This window comes from Symphalangus syndactylus, chromosome 16, assembly GCF_028878055.3.
Source record: "Symphalangus syndactylus isolate Jambi chromosome 16, NHGRI_mSymSyn1-v2.1_pri, whole genome shotgun sequence".
In the NCBI taxonomy this organism is placed as follows: Eukaryota; Metazoa; Chordata; class Mammalia; order Primates; family Hylobatidae; genus Symphalangus; species Symphalangus syndactylus.
Window position 1 is genome coordinate 7583935 of NC_072438.2, and position 18566 is coordinate 7602500.

Below are 18566 nucleotides of genomic sequence, written 5' to 3' on the forward strand. Positions count from 1 at the left end.
AGACATTCCTTTTTCCACTATTACCCTCTTAGCGCTCCGAATCTCCACTTGCATTTTCTACAAAAAGAGTGTTTCATAACTGCTCAATCAAAAATATATTTTATCTCTGTTAACTGAATTTACAGATCAGAAATAAGTTTCACAGAAGGCATCTGTGTAGTTTTTATTTGAAGATATTCTTTTTCCCAATGTAGGCCTCTTAGCGCTTAGCATGTCCAATTGCAGTTTCAACAGAAAGAGTGTTTCAGAACGGCTCAATCAAAAGTAAGGTTCAACTCTGTTAGTTGAATGCACAGAACAGAAAGAATTTTCACAGAATGCTACTGTGTAGTTTATATTTGAATATATTCCTTTTTCCACTATTACCCTCTTAGCGCTCCGAATGTCCTCTTGCATTTTCTACAGAAAGAGTGTTCAGAACTGCGCAATCAAAAGTATGGTTTAACTCTGTTAGCTTAATGAACATATCAGAAATAAGTTTCACACAATGCTTCTGTGTAGTTTTTATTTGAAGATATTATTTTTCCCAATATAGGCCTCTTAGCGCTCAGAATGTCCAATTGCAGTTTCTACAGAAAGAGTGTTTCAGAAAGGCTCAATCAAAAGTAAGGTTCAACTCTGTTAGTTGAATGCACAGAACAGAAAGAAGTTTCATACAATGCTTCTGTGTAGTTTATATTTGAACATATTCTTTTTTCCACTATTACCCACTTAGCGCTACGAATGTCCAGTTGCATTTTCTACAGACAGAGTGTTTCAAAACTGCTCAATCAAAAGTATGGTTTAACTCTGTTAGCTGAATGCTCAGATCAGAAAGAAGTTTCACAGAATGCTTCTGTGTAGTTTATATTTGAATATATTCCTTTTTCCACTACTACGCTCTTAGCGCTCCAAATGTCCAGTTGCATTTTCTACAGAAAGAGTGTTCAGATCTGCTCAATCAAAAGTATGGTTTAACTCTGTTAGCTGAATGCACAGATCAGAAAGAAGTTTCACCGAATGATTTTGTGTAGTTTATATTTGAAGACATTCCTTTTTCCACTATTACCCTCTTAGCGCTCCGAATCACCACTTGCATTTTCTACAAAAAGAGTGTGTCATAACTGCTCAATCAAAAATATGTTTTATCTCTGTTAACTGAATTTACAGATCAGAAATAAGTTTCACAGAATGCATCTGTGTAGTTTTTATTTGAAGATATTCTTTTTCCCAATGTAGGCCTCTTAGCGCTTAGCATGTCCAATTGCAGTTTCTACAGAAAGAGTGTTTCAGAACGGCTCAATCAAAAGTAAGGTTCAACTCTGTTAGTTGAATGCACAGAACAGAAAGAATTTTCGCAGAATGCTACTGTGTAGTTTATATTTGAATATATTCCTTTTTCCACTATTACCCTCTTAGCGCTCCGAATCTCCATTGCATTTTCTACAGAAAGAGTGTTTCAGAACGGCTCAATCAAAACTAAGGTTCAACTCTTTTAGTTGAACAAACAGAACAGAAAGAAGTTTCACACAATTCTTCTGTGTAGTTTTTATTTGTAGACATTCTTTTTCCCAATATAGGCCTCTTAGCGCTCAGAATGTCCAATTGCAGTTTCTACAGAAAGAGTGTTTCAGAACGGCTCAATCAAAAGTAAGGTTCAACTCTGTTAGTTGAATGCACAGAACAGAAAGAAGTTTCATACAATGCTTCTGTGTAGTTTATATTTGAACATATTCTTTTTTCCACTATTACCCACTTAGCGCTACGAATGTCCCGTTGCATTTTCTACAGACAGAGTGTTTCAAAACTGCTCAATCAAAAGTATGGTTTAACTCTGTTAGCTGAATGCTCAGATCAGAAAGAAGTTTCACAGAATGCTTCTGTGTAGTTTATATTTGAATATATTCCTTTTTCCACTACTACGCTCTTAGCGCTCCAAATGTCCAGTTGCATTTTCTACAGAAAGAGTGTTCAGATCTGCTCAATCAAAAGTATGGTTTAACTCTGTTAGCTGAATGCACAGATCAGAAAGAAGTTTCACCGAATGATTCTGTGTAGTTTATATTTGAAGACATTCCTTTTTCCACTATTATCCTCTTAGCGCTCCGAATCTCCACTTGCATTTTCTACAAAAAGAGTGTTTCATAACTGCTCAATCAAAAATATGTTTTATCTCTGTTAACTGAATTTACAGATCAGAAATAAGTTTCACAGAATGCATTTGTGTAGTTTTTATTTGAAGATATTCTTTTTCCCAATGTAGGCCTCTTAGCGCTTAGCATGTCCAATTGCAGTTTCTACAGAAAGAGTGTTTCAGAACGGCTCAATCAAAAGTAAGGTTCAACTCTGTTAGTTGAATGCACAGAACAGAAAGAATTTTCGCAGAATGCTACTGTGTAGTTTATATTTGAATATATTCCTTTTTCCACTATTACCCTCTTAGTGCTCCGAATCTCCATTGCATTTTCTACAGAAAGAGTGTTTCAGAACGGCTCAATCAAAACTAAGGTTCAACTCTTTTAGTTGAACAAACAGAACAGAAAGAAGTTTCACACAATTCTTCTGTGTAGTTTTTATTTGTAGACATTCTTTTTCCCAATATAGGCCTCTTAGCGCTCAGAATGTCCAATTGCAGTTTCTACAGAAAGAGTGTTTCAGAACGGCTCAATCAAAAGTAAGGTTCAACTCTGTTAGTTGAATGCACAGAACAGAAAGAAGTTTCACACAATGCTTCTGTGTAGTTTATATTTGAACATATTCTTTTTTCCACTATTACCCACTTAGCGCTACGAATGTCCAGTTGCATTTTCTACAGACAGAGTGTTTCAAAACTGCTCAATCAAAAGTATGGTTTAACTCTGTTAGCTGAATGCTCAGATCAGAAAGAAGTTTCACAGAATGCTTCTGTGTAGTTTATATTTGAATATATTCCTTTTTCCACTACTACGCTCTTAGCGCTCCAAATGTCCAGTTGCATTTTCTACAGAAAGAGTGTTCAGATCTGCTCAATCAAAAGTATGGTTTAACTCTGTTAGCTGAATGCACAGATCAGAAAGAAGTTTCACCGAATGATTCTGTGTAGTTTATATTTGAAGACATTCCTTTTTCCACTATTACCCTCTTAGCGCTCCGAATCTTCACTTGCATTTTCTACAAAAAGAGTGTTTCATAACTGCTCAAAAAAAATATGTTTTATCTCTGTTAACTGAATTTACAGATCAGAAATAAGTTTCACAGAATGCATCTGTGTAGTTTTTATTTGAAGATATTCTGTTCCCCAATGTAGGCCTCTTAGCGCTTAGCATGTCCAATTGCAGTTTCTACAGAAAGAGTGTTTCAGAACGGCTCAATCAAAAGTAAGGTTCAACTCTGTTAGTTGAATGCACAGAACAGAAAGAATTTTCACAGAATGCTACTGTGTAGTTTATATTTGAATATATTCCTTTTTCCACTATTACCCTCTTAGCGCTCTGAATGTCCACTTGCATTTTCTACAGAAAGAGTGTTCAGAACTGCGCAATCAAAAGTATGGTTTAACTCTGTTAGCTTAATGAACATATCAGAAAGAAGTTTCACACAATGCCTCTGTGTAGTTTTTATTTGAAGATATTATTTTTCCCAATATAGGCCTCTTAGCGCTCAGAATGTCCAATTGCTGTTTCTACACAAAGAGTGTTTCAGAAAGGCTCAATCAAAAGTAAGGATCAACTCTGTTAGTTGAATGCACAGAACAGAAAGAAGTTTCATACAATGCTTCTGTGTAGTTTATATTTGAACATATTCTTTTTTCCACTATTACCCACTTAGCGCTACGAATGTCCAGTTGCGTTTTCTACAGACAGAGTGTTTCAAAACTGCTCAATCAAAAGTATGGTTTAACTCTGTTAGCTGAATGCTCAGATCAGAAAAAAGTTTCACAGAATGCTTCTGTGTAGTTTATATTTGAATATGTTCCTTTTTCCACTACTACTCTCTTAGCGCTCCAAATGTCCAGTTGCATTTTCTACAGAAAGAGTGTTCAGATCTGCTCAATCAAAAGTATGGTTTAACTCTGTTAGCTGAATGCACAGACCAGAAAGAAGTTTCACAGAATGATTCTGTGTAGTTTATATTTGGAGACATTCCTTTTTCCACTATTACCCACTTAGCGCTCCGAATCTCCACTTGCATTTTCTACAGAAAGTGTGTGTCAGAACGGCTCAATCAAAACTAAGGTTCAACTCTTTTAGTTGAACAAACAGAACAGAAAGAAGTTTCACACAATTCTTCTGTGTAGTTTTTATTTGTAGACATTCTTTTTCCCAATATAGGCCTCTTAGCGCTCAGAATGTCCAATTGCAGTTTCTACAGAAAGAGTGTTTCAGAACGGCTCAATCAAAAGTAAGGTTCAACTCTGTTAGTTGAATGCACAGAACAGAAAGAAGTTTCATACAATGCTTCTGTGTAGTTTATATTTGAACATATTCTTTTTTCCACTATTACCCACTTAGCGCTACGAATGTCCAGTTGCATTTTCTACAGACAGAGTGTTTCATAACTGCTCAATCAAAAATATGTTTTATCTCTGTTAACTGAATTTACAGATCAGAAATAAGTTTCACAGAATGCATCTGTGTAGTTTTTATTTGAAGATATTCTTTTTCCCAATGTAGACCTCTTAGCGCTTAGCATGTCCAATTGCAGTTTCTACAGAAGGAGTGTTTCAGAACGGCTCAATCAAAAGTAAGGTTCAACTCTGTTAGTTGAATGCACAGAACAGAAAGAATTTTCACAGAATGCTACTGTGTAGTTTATATTTGAATATATTCCTTTTTCCACTATTACCCTCTTAGCGCTCCGAATCTCCATTGCATTTTCTACAGAAAGAGTGTTTCAGAACGGCTCAATCAAAACTAAGGTTCAACTCTTTTAGTTGAACAAACAGAACAGAAAGAAGTTTCACACAATTCTTCTGTGTAGTTTTTATTTTTAGACATTCTTTTTCCCAATATAGGCCTCTTAGCGCTCAGAATGTCCAATTGCAGTTTCTACAGAAAGAGTGTTTCAGAACGGCTCAATCAAAAGTAAGGTTCAACTCTGTTAGTTGAATGCACAGAACAGAAAGAAGTTTCATACAATGCTTCTGTGTAGTTTATATTTGAACATATTCTTTTTTCCACTATTACCCACTTAGCGCTACGAATGTCCCGTTGCATTTTCTACAGACAGAGTGTTTCAAAACTGCTCAATCAAAAGTATGGTTTAACTCTGTTAGCTGAATGCTCAGATCAGAAAGAAGTTTCACAGAATGCTTCTGTGTAGTTTATATTTGAATATATTCCTTTTTCCACTACTACGCTCTTAGCGCTCCAAATGTCCAGTTGCATTTTCTACAGAAAGAGTGTTCAGATCTGCTCAATCAAAAGTATGGTTTAACTCTGTTAGCTGAATGCACAGATCAGAAAGAAGTTTCACCGAATGATTCTGTGTAGTTTATATTTGAAGACATTCCTTTTTCCACTATTACCCTCTTAGCGCTCCGAATCTCCACTTGCATTTTCTACAAAAAGAGTGTTTCATAACTGCTCAATCAAAAATATGTTTTATCTCTGTTAACTGAATTTACAGATCAGAAATAAGTTTCACAGAATGCATTTGTGTAGTTTTTATTTGAAGATATTCTTTTTCCCAATGTAGGCCTCTTAGCGCTTAGCATGTCCAATTGCAGTTTCTACAGAAAGAGTGTTTCAGAACGGCTCAATCAAAAGTAAGGTTCAACTCTGTTAGTTGAATGCACAGAACAGAAAGAATTTTCGCAGAATGCTACTGTGTAGTTTATATTTGAATATATTCCTTTTTCCACTATTACCCTCTTAGTGCTCCGAATCTCCATTGCATTTTCTACAGAAAGAGTGTTTCAGAACGGCTCAATCAAAACTAAGTTTGAACTCTTTTAGTTGAACAAACAGAACAGAAAGAAGTTTCACACAATTCTTCTGTGTAGTTTTTATTTGTAGACATTCTTTTTCCCAATATAGGCCTCTTAGCGCTCAGAATGTCCAATTGCAGTTTCTACAGAAAGAGTGTTTCAGAACGGCTCAATCAAAAGTAAGGTTCAACTCTGTTAGTTGAATGCACAGAACAGAAAGAAGTTTCACACAATGCTTCTGTGTAGTTTATATTTGAACATATTCTTTTTTCCACTATTACCCACTTAGCGCTACGAATGTCCAGTTGCATTTTCTACAGACAGAGTGTTTCAAAACTGCTCAATCAAAAGTATGGTTTAACTCTGTTAGCTGAATGCTCAGATCAGAAAGAAGTTTCACAGAATGCTTCTGTGTAGTTTATATTTGAATATATTCCTTTTTCCACTACTACGCTCTTAGCGCTCCAAATGTCCAGTTGCATTTTCTACAGAAAGAGTGTTCAGATCTGCTCAATCAAAAGTATGGTTTAACTCTGTTAGCTGAATGCACAGATCAGAAAGAAGTTTCACCGAATGATTCTGTGTAGTTTATATTTGAAGACATTCCTTTTTCCACTATTACCCTCTTAGCGCTCCGAATCTTCACTTGCATTTTCTACAAAAAGAGTGTTTCATAACTGCTCAAAAAAAATATGTTTTATCTCTGTTAACTGAATTTACAGATCAGAAATAAGTTTCACAGAATGCATCTGTGTACTTTTTATTTGAAGATATTCTGTTCCCCAATGTAGGCCTCTTAGCGCTTAGCATGTCCAATTGCAGTTTCTACAGAAAGAGTGTTTCAGAACGGCTCAATCAAAAGTAAGGTTCAACTCTGTTAGTTGAATGCACAGAACAGAAAGAATTTTCACAGAATGCTACTGTGTAGTTTATATTTGAATATATTCCTTTTTCCACTATTACCCTCTTAGCGCTCTGAATGTCCACTTGCATTTTCTACAGAAAGAGTGTTCAGAACTGCGCAATCAAAAGTATGGTTTAACTCTGTTAGCTTAATGAACATATCAGAAAGAAGTTTCACACAATGCCTCTGTGTAGTTTTTATTTGAAGATATTATTTTTCCCAATATAGGCCTCTTAGCGCTCAGAATGTCCAATTGCTGTTTCTACAGAAAGAGTGTTTCAGAAAGGCTCAATCAAAAGTAAGGATCAACTCTGTTAGTTGAATGCACAGAACAGAAAGAAGTTTCATACAATGCTTCTGTGTAGTTTATATTTGAACATATTCTTTTTTCCACTATTACCCACTTAGCGCTACGAATGTCCAGTTGCGTTTTCTACAGACAGAGTGTTTCAAAACTGCTCAATCAAAAGTATGGTTTAACTCTGTTAGCTGAATGCTCAGATCAGAAAAAAGTTTCACAGAATGCTTCTGTGTAGTTTATATTTGAATATGTTCCTTTTTCCACTACTACTCTCTTAGCGCTCCAAATGTCCAGTTGCATTTTCTACAGAAAGAGTGTTCAGATCTGCTCAATCAAAAGTATGGTTTAACTCTGTTAGCTGAATGCACAGACCAGAAAGAAGTTTCACAGAATGATTCTGTGTAGTTTATATTTGGAGACATTCCTTTTTCCACTATTACCCACTTAGCGCTCCGAATCTCCACTTGCATTTTCTACAGAAAGTGTGTGTCAGAACGGCTCAATCAAAACTAAGGTTCAACTCTTTTAGTTGAACAAACAGAACAGAAAGAAGTTTCACACAATTCTTCTGTGTAGTTTTTATTTGTAGACATTCTTTTTCCCAATATAGGCCTCTTAGCGCTCAGAATGTCCAATTGCAGTTTCTACAGAAAGAGTGTTTCAGAACGGCTCAATCAAAAGTAAGGTTCAACTCTGTTAGTTGAATGCACAGAACAGAAAGAAGTTTCATACAATGCTTCTGTGTAGTTTATATTTGAACATATTCTTTTTTCCACTATTACCCACTTAGCGCTACGAATGTCCAGTTGCATTTTCTACAGACAGAGTGTTTCATAACTGCTCAATCAAAAATATGTTTTATCTCTGTTAACTGAATTTACAGATCAGAAATAAGTTTCACAGAATGCATCTGTGTAGTTTTTATTTGAAGATATTCTTTTTCCCAATGTAGACCTCTTAGCGCTTAGCATGTCCAATTGCAGTTTCTACAGAAGGAGTGTTTCAGAACGGCTCAATCAAAAGTAAGGTTCAACTCTGTTAGTTGAATGCACAGAACAGAAAGAATTTTCACAGAATGCTACTGTGTAGTTTATATTTGAATATATTCCTTTTTCCACTATTACCCTCTTAGCGCTCCGAATCTCCATTGCATTTTCTACAGAAAGAGTGTTTCAGAACGGCTCAATCAAAACTAAGGTTCAACTCTTTTAGTTGAACAAACAGAACAGAAAGAAGTTTCACACAATTCTTCTGTGTAGTTTTTATTTTTAGACATTCTTTTTCCCAATATAGGCCTCTTAGCGCTCAGAATGTCCAATTGCAGTTTCTACAGAAAGAGTGTTTCAGAAAGGCTCAATCAAAAGTAAGGTTCAACTCTGTTAATTGAATGCACAGAACAGAAAGAAGTTTCATACAATGCTTCTGTGTAGTTTATATTTGAACATATTCTTTTTTCCACTATTACCCACTTAGCGCTACGAATGTCCAGTTGCATTTTCTACAGACAGAGTGTTTCAAAACTGCTCAATCAAAAGTATGGTTTAACTCTGTTAGCTGAATGCTCAGATCAGAAAGAAGTTTCACAGAATGCTTCTGTGTAGTTTATATTTGAATATATTCCTTTTTCCACTAATACGCTCTTAGCTCTCCAAATGTCCAGTTGCATTTTCTACAGAAAGAGTGTTCAGATCTGCTCAATCAAAAGTATGGTTTAACTCTGTTAGCTGAATGCACAGATCAGAAAGAAGTTTCACCAAATGATTCGGTGTAGTTTATATTTGAAGACATTCCTTTTTCCACTATTACCCTCTTAGCGCTCCGAATCTCCACTTGCATTTTCTACAAAAAGAGTGTTTCATAACTGCTCAATCAAAAATATATTTTATCTCTGTTAACTGAATTTACAGATCAGAAATAAGTTTCACAGAATGCATCTGTGTAGTTTTTATTTGAAGATATTCTTTTTCCCAATGTAGGCCTCTTAGCGCTTAGCATGTCCAATTGCAGTTTCAACAGAAAGAGTGTTTCAGAACGGCTCAATCAAAAGTAAGGTTCAACTCTGTTAGTTGAATGCACAGAACAGAAAGAATTTTCACAGAATGCTACTGTGTAGTTTATATTTGAATATATTCCTTTTTCCACTATTACCCTCTTAGCGCTCCGAATGTCCTCTTGCATTTTCTACAGAAAGAGTGTTCAGAACTGCGCAATCAAAAGTATGGTTTAACTCTGTTAGCTTAATGAACATATCAGAAATAAGTTTCACACAATGCTTCTGTGTAGTTTTTATTTGAAGATATTATTTTTCCCAATATAGGCCTCTTAGCGCTCAGAATGTCCAATTGCAGTTTCTACAGAAAGAGTGTTTCAGAAAGGCTCAATCAAAAGTAAGGTTCAACTCTGTTAGTTGAATGCACAGAACAGAAAGAAGTTTCATACAATGCTTCTGTGTAGTTTATATTTGAACATATTCTTTTTTCCACTATTACCCACTTAGCGCTACGAATGTCCAGTTGCATTTTCTACAGACAGAGTGTTTCAAAACTGCTCAATCAAAAGTATGGTTTAACTCTGTTAGCTGAATGCTCAGATCAGAAAGAAGTTTCACAGAATGCTTCTGTGTAGTTTATATTTGAATATATTCCTTTTTCCACTACTACGCTCTTAGCGCTCCAAATGTCCAGTTGCATTTTCTACAGAAAGAGTGTTCAGATCTGCTCAATCAAAAGTATGGTTTAACTCTGTTAGCTGAATGCACAGATCAGAAAGAAGTTTCACCGAATGATTTTGTGTAGTTTATATTTGAAGACATTCCTTTTTCCACTATTACCCTCTTAGCGCTCCGAATCACCACTTGCATTTTCTACAAAAAGAGTGTGTCATAACTGCTCAATCAAAAATATGTTTTATCTCTGTTAACTGAATTTACAGATCAGAAATAAGTTTCACAGAATGCATCTGTGTAGTTTTTATTTGAAGATATTCTTTTTCCCAATGTAGGCCTCTTAGCGCTTAGCATGTCCAATTGCAGTTTCTACAGAAAGAGTGTTTCAGAACGGCTCAATCAAAAGTAAGGTTCAACTCTGTTAGTTGAATGCACAGAACAGAAAGAATTTTCGCAGAATGCTACTGTGTAGTTTATATTTGAATATATTCCTTTTTCCACTATTACCCTCTTAGCGCTCCGAATCTCCATTGCATTTTCTACAGAAAGAGTGTTTCAGAACGGCTCAATCAAAACTAAGGTTCAACTCTTTTAGTTGAACAAACAGAACAGAAAGAAGTTTCACACAATTCTTCTGTGTAGTTTTTATTTGTAGACATTCTTTTTCCCAATATAGGCCTCTTAGCGCTCAGAATGTCCAATTGCAGTTTCTACAGAAAGAGTGTTTCAGAACGGCTCAATCAAAAGTAAGGTTCAACTCTGTTAGTTGAATGCACAGAACAGAAAGAAGTTTCATACAATGCTTCTGTGTAGTTTATATTTGAACATATTCTTTTTTCCACTATTACCCACTTAGAGCTACGAATGTCCCGTTGCATTTTCTACAGACAGAGTGTTTCAAAACTGCTCAATCAAAAGTATGGTTTAACTCTGTTAGCTGAATGCTCAGATCAGAAAGAAGTTTCACAGAATGCTTCTGTGTAGTTTATATTTGAATATATTCCTTTTTCCACTACTACGCTCTTAGCGCTCCAAATGTCCAGTTGCATTTTCTACAGAAAGAGTGTTCAGATCTGCTCAATCAAAAGTATGGTTTAACTCTGTTAGCTGAATGCACAGATCAGAAAGAAGTTTCACCGAATGATTCTGTGTAGTTTATATTTGAAGACATTCCTTTTTCCACTATTACCCTCTTAGCGCTCCGAATCTCCACTTGCATTTTCTACAAAAAGAGTGTTTCATAACTGCTCAATCAAAAATATGTTTTATCTCTGTTAACTGAATTTACAGATCAGAAATAAGTTTCACAGAATGCATCTGTGTAGTTTTTATTTGAAGATATTCTTTTTCCCAATGTAGGCCTCTTAGCGCTTAGCATGTCCAATTGCAGTTTCTACAGAAAGAGTGTTTCAGAACGGCTCAATCAAAAGTAAGGTTCAACTCTGTTAGTTGAATGCACAGAACAGAAAGAATTTTCGCAGAATGCTACTGTGTAGTTTATATTTGAATATATTCCTTTTTCCACTATTACCCTCTTAGCGCTCCGAATGTCCACTTGCATTTTCTACAGAAAGAGTGTTCAGAACTGCGCAATCAAAAGTATGGTTTAACTCTGTTAGCTTAATGAACATATCAGAAATAAGTTTCACACAATGCTTCTGTGTAGCTTTTATTTGAAGATTTTATTTTTCCCAATATAGGCCTCTTAGCGCTCAGAATGTCCAATTGCAGTTTCTACAGAAAGAGTGTTTCAGAAAGGCTCAATCAAAAGTAAGGTACAACTCTGTTAGTTGAATGCACAGAACAGAAAGAAGTTTCATACACTGCTTCTGTGTAGTTTATATTTGAACATATTCTTTTTTCCACAATTACCCACTTAGCGCTACGAATGTCCAGTTGCATTTTCTACAGACAGAGTGTTTCAAAACTGCTCAATCAAAAGTATGGTTTAACTCTGTTAGCTGAATGCTCAGAGCAGAAACAAATTTCACAGAATCCTTCTGTGTAGTTTATATTTGAATATATTCCTTTTTCCACTACTACTCTCTTAGCGCTCCAAATGTCCAGTTGCATTTTCTACAGAAAGAGAGTTCAGATCTGCTCAATCAAAAGTATGGTTTAACTCTGTTAGCTGAATGCACAGATCAGAAAGATGTTTCACAGAATGATTCTGTGTAGTTTATATTTGGAGACATTCCTTTTTCCACTATTACCCTCTTAGCGCTCCGAATCTCCACTTGCATTTTCTACAGAAAGAGTGTTTCAGAACGGCTCAATCAAAACTAAGGTTCAACACTTTTAGTTGAACAAACAGAACAGAAAGAAGTTTCACACAATTCTTCTGTGTAGTTTTTATTTGTAGACATACTTTTTCCCAATATAGTCCTCTTAGCGCTCAGAATGTCCAATTGCAGTTTCTACAGAAAGAGTGTTTCAGAACGGCTCAATCAAAAGTAAGGTTCAACTCTGTTAGTTGAATGCACAGAACAGAAAGAAGTTTCATACAATGCTTCTGTGTAGTTTATATTTGAACATATTCTTTTTTCCACTATTACCCACTTAGCGCTACGAATGTCCAGTTGCATTTTCTACAGACAGAGTGTTTCAAAACTGCTCAATCAAAAGTATGGTTTAACTCTGTTAGATGAATGCTCAGATCAGAAAAAAGTTTCACAGAATGCTTCTGTGTAGTTTATATTTGAATATATTCCTTTTTCCACTACTACGCTCTTAGCGCTCCAAATGTCCAGTTGCATTTTCTACAGAAAGAGTGTTCAGATCTGCTCAATCAAAAGTATGGTTTAACTCTGTTAGCTGAATGCACAGATCAGAAAGAAGTTTCACCGAATGATTCTGTGTAGTTTATATTTGAAGACATTCCTTTTTCCACTATTACCCTCTTAGCGCTCCGAATCTCCAATTGCATTTTCTACAAAAAGAGTGTTTCATAACTGCTCCATCAAAAATATGTTTTATCTCTGTTAACTGAATTTACAGATCAGAAATAAGTTTCACAGAATGCATCTGTGTAGTTTTTATTTGAAGATATTCTTTTTCCCAATGTAGGCCTCTTAGCGCTTAGCATGTCCAATTGCAGTTTCTACAGAAAGAGTGTTTCTGAACGGCTCAATCAAAAGTAAGGTTCAACTCTGTTAGTTGAATGCACAGAAGAGAAAGAATTTTCACAGAATGCTTCTGTGTAGTTTATATTTGAATATATTACTTTTTCCACTATTACCCTCTTAGCGCTCTGAATGTCCACTTGCATTTTCTACAGAAAGAGTGTTCAGAACTGCGCAATCAAAAGTATGGTTTAACTCTGTTAGCTTAATGAACATATCAGAAAGAAGTTTCACACAATGCTTCTGTGTAGTTTTTATTTGAAGATATTATTTTTCCCAATATAGGCCTCTTAGCGCTCAGAATGTCCAATTGCTGTTTCTACAGAAAGAGTGTTTCAGAAAGGCTCAATCAAAAGTAAGGTTCAACTCTGTTAGTTGAATGCACAGAACAGAAAGAAGTTTCATACAATGCTTCTGTGTAGTTTATATTTGAACATATTCTTTTTTCCACTATTACCCACTTAGCGCTACGAATGTCCAGTTGCATTTTCTACAGACAGAGTGTTTCAAAACTGCTCAATCAAAAGTATGGTTTAACTCTGTTAGCTGAATGCTCAGATCAGAAAGAAGTTTCACAGAATGCTTCTGTGTAGTTTATATTTGAATATATTCCTTTTTCCACTACTACGCTCTTAGCGCTCCAAATGTCCAGTTGCATTTTCTACAGAAAGAGTGTTCATATCTGCTCAATCAAAAGTATGGTTTAACTCTGTTAGCTGAATGCACAGATCAGAAAGAAGTTTCACCGAATGATTTTGTGTAGTTTATATTTGAAGACATTCCTTTTTCCACTATTACCCTCTTAGCGCTCCGAATCTCCACTTGCATTTTCTACAAAAAGAGTGTTTCATAACTGCTCAATCAAAAATATGTTTTATCTCTGTTAACTGAATTTACAGATCAGAAATAAGTTTCACAGAATGCATCTGTGTAGTTTTTATTTGAAGATATTCTTTTTCCCAATGTAGGCCTCTTAGCGCTTAGCATGTCCAATTGCAGTTCCTACAGAAAGAGTGTTTCAGAACGGCTCAATCAAAAGTAAGGTTCAACTCTGTTAGTTGAATGCACAGAACAGAAAGAATTTTCGCAGAATGCTACTGTGTAGTTTATATTTGAATATATTCCTTTTTCCACTATTACCCTCTTAGCGCTCCGAATCTCCATTGCATTTTCTACAGAAAGAGTGTTTCAGAACGGCTCAATCAAAACTAAGGTTCAACTCTTTTAGTTGAACAAACAGAACAGAAAGAAGTTTCACACAATTCTTCTGTGTAGTTTTTATTTGTAGACATTCTTTTTCCCAATATAGGCCTCTTAGCGCTCAGAATGTCCAATTGCAGTTTCTACAGAAAGAGTGTTTCAGAACGGCTCAATCAAAAGTAAGGTTCAACTCTGTTAGTTGAATGCACAGAACAGAAAGAAGTTTCAGACAATGCTTCTGTGTAGTTTATATTTGAACATATTCTTTTTTCCACTATTACCCACTTAGCGCTACGAATGTCCAGTTGCATTTTCTACAGACAGAGTGTTTCAAAACTGCTCAATCAAATGTATGGTTTAACTCTGTTAGCTGAATGCTCAGATCAGAAAGAAGTTTCACAGAATGCTTCTGTGTAGTTTATATTTGAATATATTCCTTTTTCCACTACTACGCTCTTAGCGCTCCAAATGTCCAGTTGCATTTTCTACAGAAAGAGTGTTCAGATCTGCTCAATCAAAAGTATGGTTTAACTCTGTTAGCTGAATGCACAGATCAGAAAGAAGTTTCACCGAATGATTCTGTGTAGTTTATATTTGAAGACATTCCTTTTTCCACTATTACCCTCTTAGCGCTCCGAATCTCAACTTGCATTTTCTACAAAAAGAGTGTTTCATAACTGCTCAATCAAAAATATGTTTTATCTCTGTTAACTGAATTTACAGATCAGAAATAAGTTTCACAGAATGCATCTGTGTAGTTTTTATTTGAAGATATTCTTTTTCCCAATGTAGGCCTCTTAGCGCTTAGCATGTCCAATTGCAGTTTCTACAGAAAGAGTGTTTCAGAACGGCTCAATCAAAAGTAAGGTTCAACTCTGTTAGTTGAATGCACAGAACAGAAAGAATTTTCACAGAATGCTACTGTGTAGTTTATATTTGAATATATTCCTTTTTCCACAATTACCCTCTTAGCGCTCCGAATGTCCACTTGCATTTTCTACAGAAAGAGTGTTCAGAACTGCGCAATCAAAAGTATGGTTTAACTCTGTTAGCTTAATGAACATATCAGAAATAAGTTTCACACAATGCTTCTGTGTAGTTTTTATTTGAAGATATTATTTTTCCCAATATAGGCCTCTTAGCGCTCAGAATGTCCAATTGCAGTTTCTACAGAAAGAGTGTTTCAGAAAGGCTCAATCAAAAGTAAGGTTCAACTCTGTTAGTTGAATGCACAGAACAGAAAGAAGTTTCATACACTGCTTCTGTGTAGTTTATATTTGAACATATTCTTTTTTCCACAATTACCCACTTAGCGCTACGAATGTCCAGTTGCATTTTCTACAGACAGAGTGTTTCAAAACTGCTCAATCAAAAGTATGGTTTAACTCTGTTAGCTGAATGCTCAGATCAGAAAGAAATTTCACAGAATCCTTCTGTGTAGTTTATATTTGAATATATTCCTTTTTCCACTACTACTCTCTTAGCGCTCAAATGTCCAGTTGCATTTTCTACAGAAAGAGAGTTCAGATCTGCTCAATCAAAAGTATGGTTTAACTCTGTTAGCTGAATGCACAGATCAGAAAGATGTTTCACAGAATGATTCTGTGTAGTTTATATTTGGAGACATTCCTTTTTCCACTATTACCCTCTTAGCGCTCCGAATCTCCACTTGCATTTTCTACAGAAAGAGTGTTTCAGAACGGCTCAATCAAAACTAAGGTTCAACACTTTTAGTTGAACAAACAGAACAGAAAGAAGTTTCACACAATTCTTCTGTGTAGTTTTTATTTGTAGACATACTTTTTCCCAATATAGGCCTCTTAGCGCTCAGAATGTCCAATTGCAGTTTCTACAGAAAGAGTGTTTCAGAACGGCTCAATCAAAAGTAAGGTTCAACTCTGTTAGTTGAATGCACAGAACAGAAAGAAGTTTCATACAATGCTTCTGTGTAGTTTATATTTGAACATATTCTTTTTTCCACTATTACCCACTTAGCGCTACGAATGTCCAGTTGCATTTTCTACAGACAGGGTGTTTCAAAACTGCTCAATCAAAAGTATGGTTTAACTCTGTTAGATGAATGCTCAGATCAGAAAAAAGTTTCACAGAATGCTTCTGTGTAGTTTATATTTGAATATATTCCTTTTTCCACTACTACGCTCTTAGCGCTCCAACTGTCCAGTTGCATTTTCTACAAAAAGAGTGTTCAGATCTGCTCAATCAAAAGTATGGTTTAACTCTGTTAGCTGAATGCACAGATCAGAAAGAATTTTCACCGAATGATTCTGTGTAGTTTATATTTGAAGACATTCCTTTTTCCACTATTACCCTCTTAGCGCTCCGAATCTCCAATTGCATTTTCTACAAAAAGAGTGTTTCATAACTGCTCCATCAAAAATATGTTTTATCTCTGTTAACTGAATTTACAGATCAGAAATAAGTTTCACAGAATGCATCTGTGTAGTTTTTATTTGAAGATATTCTTTTTCCCAATGTAGGCCTCTTAGCGCTTAGCATGTCCAATTGCAGTTTCTACAGAAAGAGTGTTTCAGAACGGCTCAATCAAAAGTAAGGTTCAACTCTGTTAGTTGAATGCACAGAACAGAAAGAATTTTCACAGAATGCTACTGTGTAGTTTATATTTGAATATATTCATTTTTCCACTATTACCCTCTTAGCGCTCAAAATGTCCACGTGCATTTTCTACAGAAAGAGTGTTCAGAACTGCGCAATCAAAAGTATGGTTTAACTCTGTTAGCTTAATGAACATATCAGAAATAAGTTTCAAACAATGCTTCTGTGTAGTTTTTATTTGAAGATATTTTTTTTCCCAATATAGGCCTCTTAGCGCTCAGAATGTCCAATTGCTGTTTCTACAGAAAGAGTGTTTCAGAAAGGCTCAATCAAAAGTAAGGTTCAACTCTGTTAGTTGAATGCACAGAACAGAAAGTAGTTTCATACAATGCTTCTGTGTAGTTTATATTTGAACATATTCTTTTTTCCACTATTACCCACTTAGCGCTACGAATGTCCAGTTGCATTTTCTACAGACAGAGTGTTTCAAAACTGCTCAATCAAAAGTATGGTTTAACTCTGTTAGCTGAATGCTCAGATCAGAAAGAAGTTTCACAGAATGCTTCTGTGTAGTTTATATTTGAATATATTCCTTTTTCCACTATTACCCTCTTAGCGCTCCGAATCTCCACTTGCATTTTCTACAGAAAGAGTGTTTCAGAACGGCTCAATCAAAACTAAGGTTCAACACTTTTAGTTGAACAAACGGAACAGAAAGAAGTTTCACACAATTCTTCTGTGTAGTTTTTATTTGTAGACATACTTTTTCCCAATATAGGCCTCTTAGCGCTCAGAATGTCCAATTGCAGTTTCTACAGAAAGAGTGTTTCAGAACGGCTCAATCAAAAGTAAGGTTCAACTCTGTTAGTTGAATGCACAGAACAGAAAGAAGTTTCATACAATGCTTCTGTGTAGTTTATATTTGAACATATTCTTTTTCCACTATTACCCACTTAGCGCTACGAATGTCCAGTTGCATTTTCTACAGACAGAGTGTTTCAAAACTGCTCAATCAAAAGTATGGTTTAACTCTGTTAGATGAATGCTCAGATCAGAAAAAAGTTTCACAGAATGCTTCTGTGTAGTTTATATTTGAATATATTCCTTTTTCCACTACTACGCTCTTAGCGCTCCAAATGTCCAGTTGCATTTTCTACAGAAAGAGTGTTCAGATCTGCTCAATCAAAAGTATGGTTTAACTCTGTTAGCTGAATGCACAGATCAGAAAGAATTTTCACCGAATGATTCTGTGTAGTTTATATTTGAAGACATTCCTTTTTCCACTATTACCCTCTTAGCGCTCCGAATCTCCAATTGCATTTTCTACAAAAAGAGTGTTTCATAACTGCTCCATCAAAAATATGTTTTATCTCTGTTAACTGAATTTACAGATCAGAAATAAGTTTCACAGAATGCATCTGTGTAGTTTTTATTTGAAGATATTCTTTTTCCCAATGTAGGCCTCTTAGCGCTTAGCATGTCCAATTGCAGTTTCTACAGAAAGAGTGTTTCAGAACGGCTCAATCAAAAGTAAGGTTCAACTCTGTTAGTTGAATGCACAGAACAGAAAGAATTTTCACAGAATGCTACTGTGTAGTTTATATTTGAATATATTCCTTTTTCCACAATTACCCTCTTAGCGCTCCGAATGTCCACTTGCATTTTCTACAGAAAGAGTGTTCAGAACTGCGCAATCAAAAGTATGGTTTAACTCTGTTAGCTTAATGAACATATCAGAAATAAGTTTCACACAATGCTTCTGTGTAGTTTTTATTTGAAGATATTATTTTTCCCAATATAGGCCTCTTAGCGCTCAGAATGTCCAATTGCAGTTTCTACAGAAAGAGTGTTTCAGAAAGGCTCAATCAAAAGTAAGGTTCAACTCTGTTAGTTGAATGCACAGAACAGAAAGA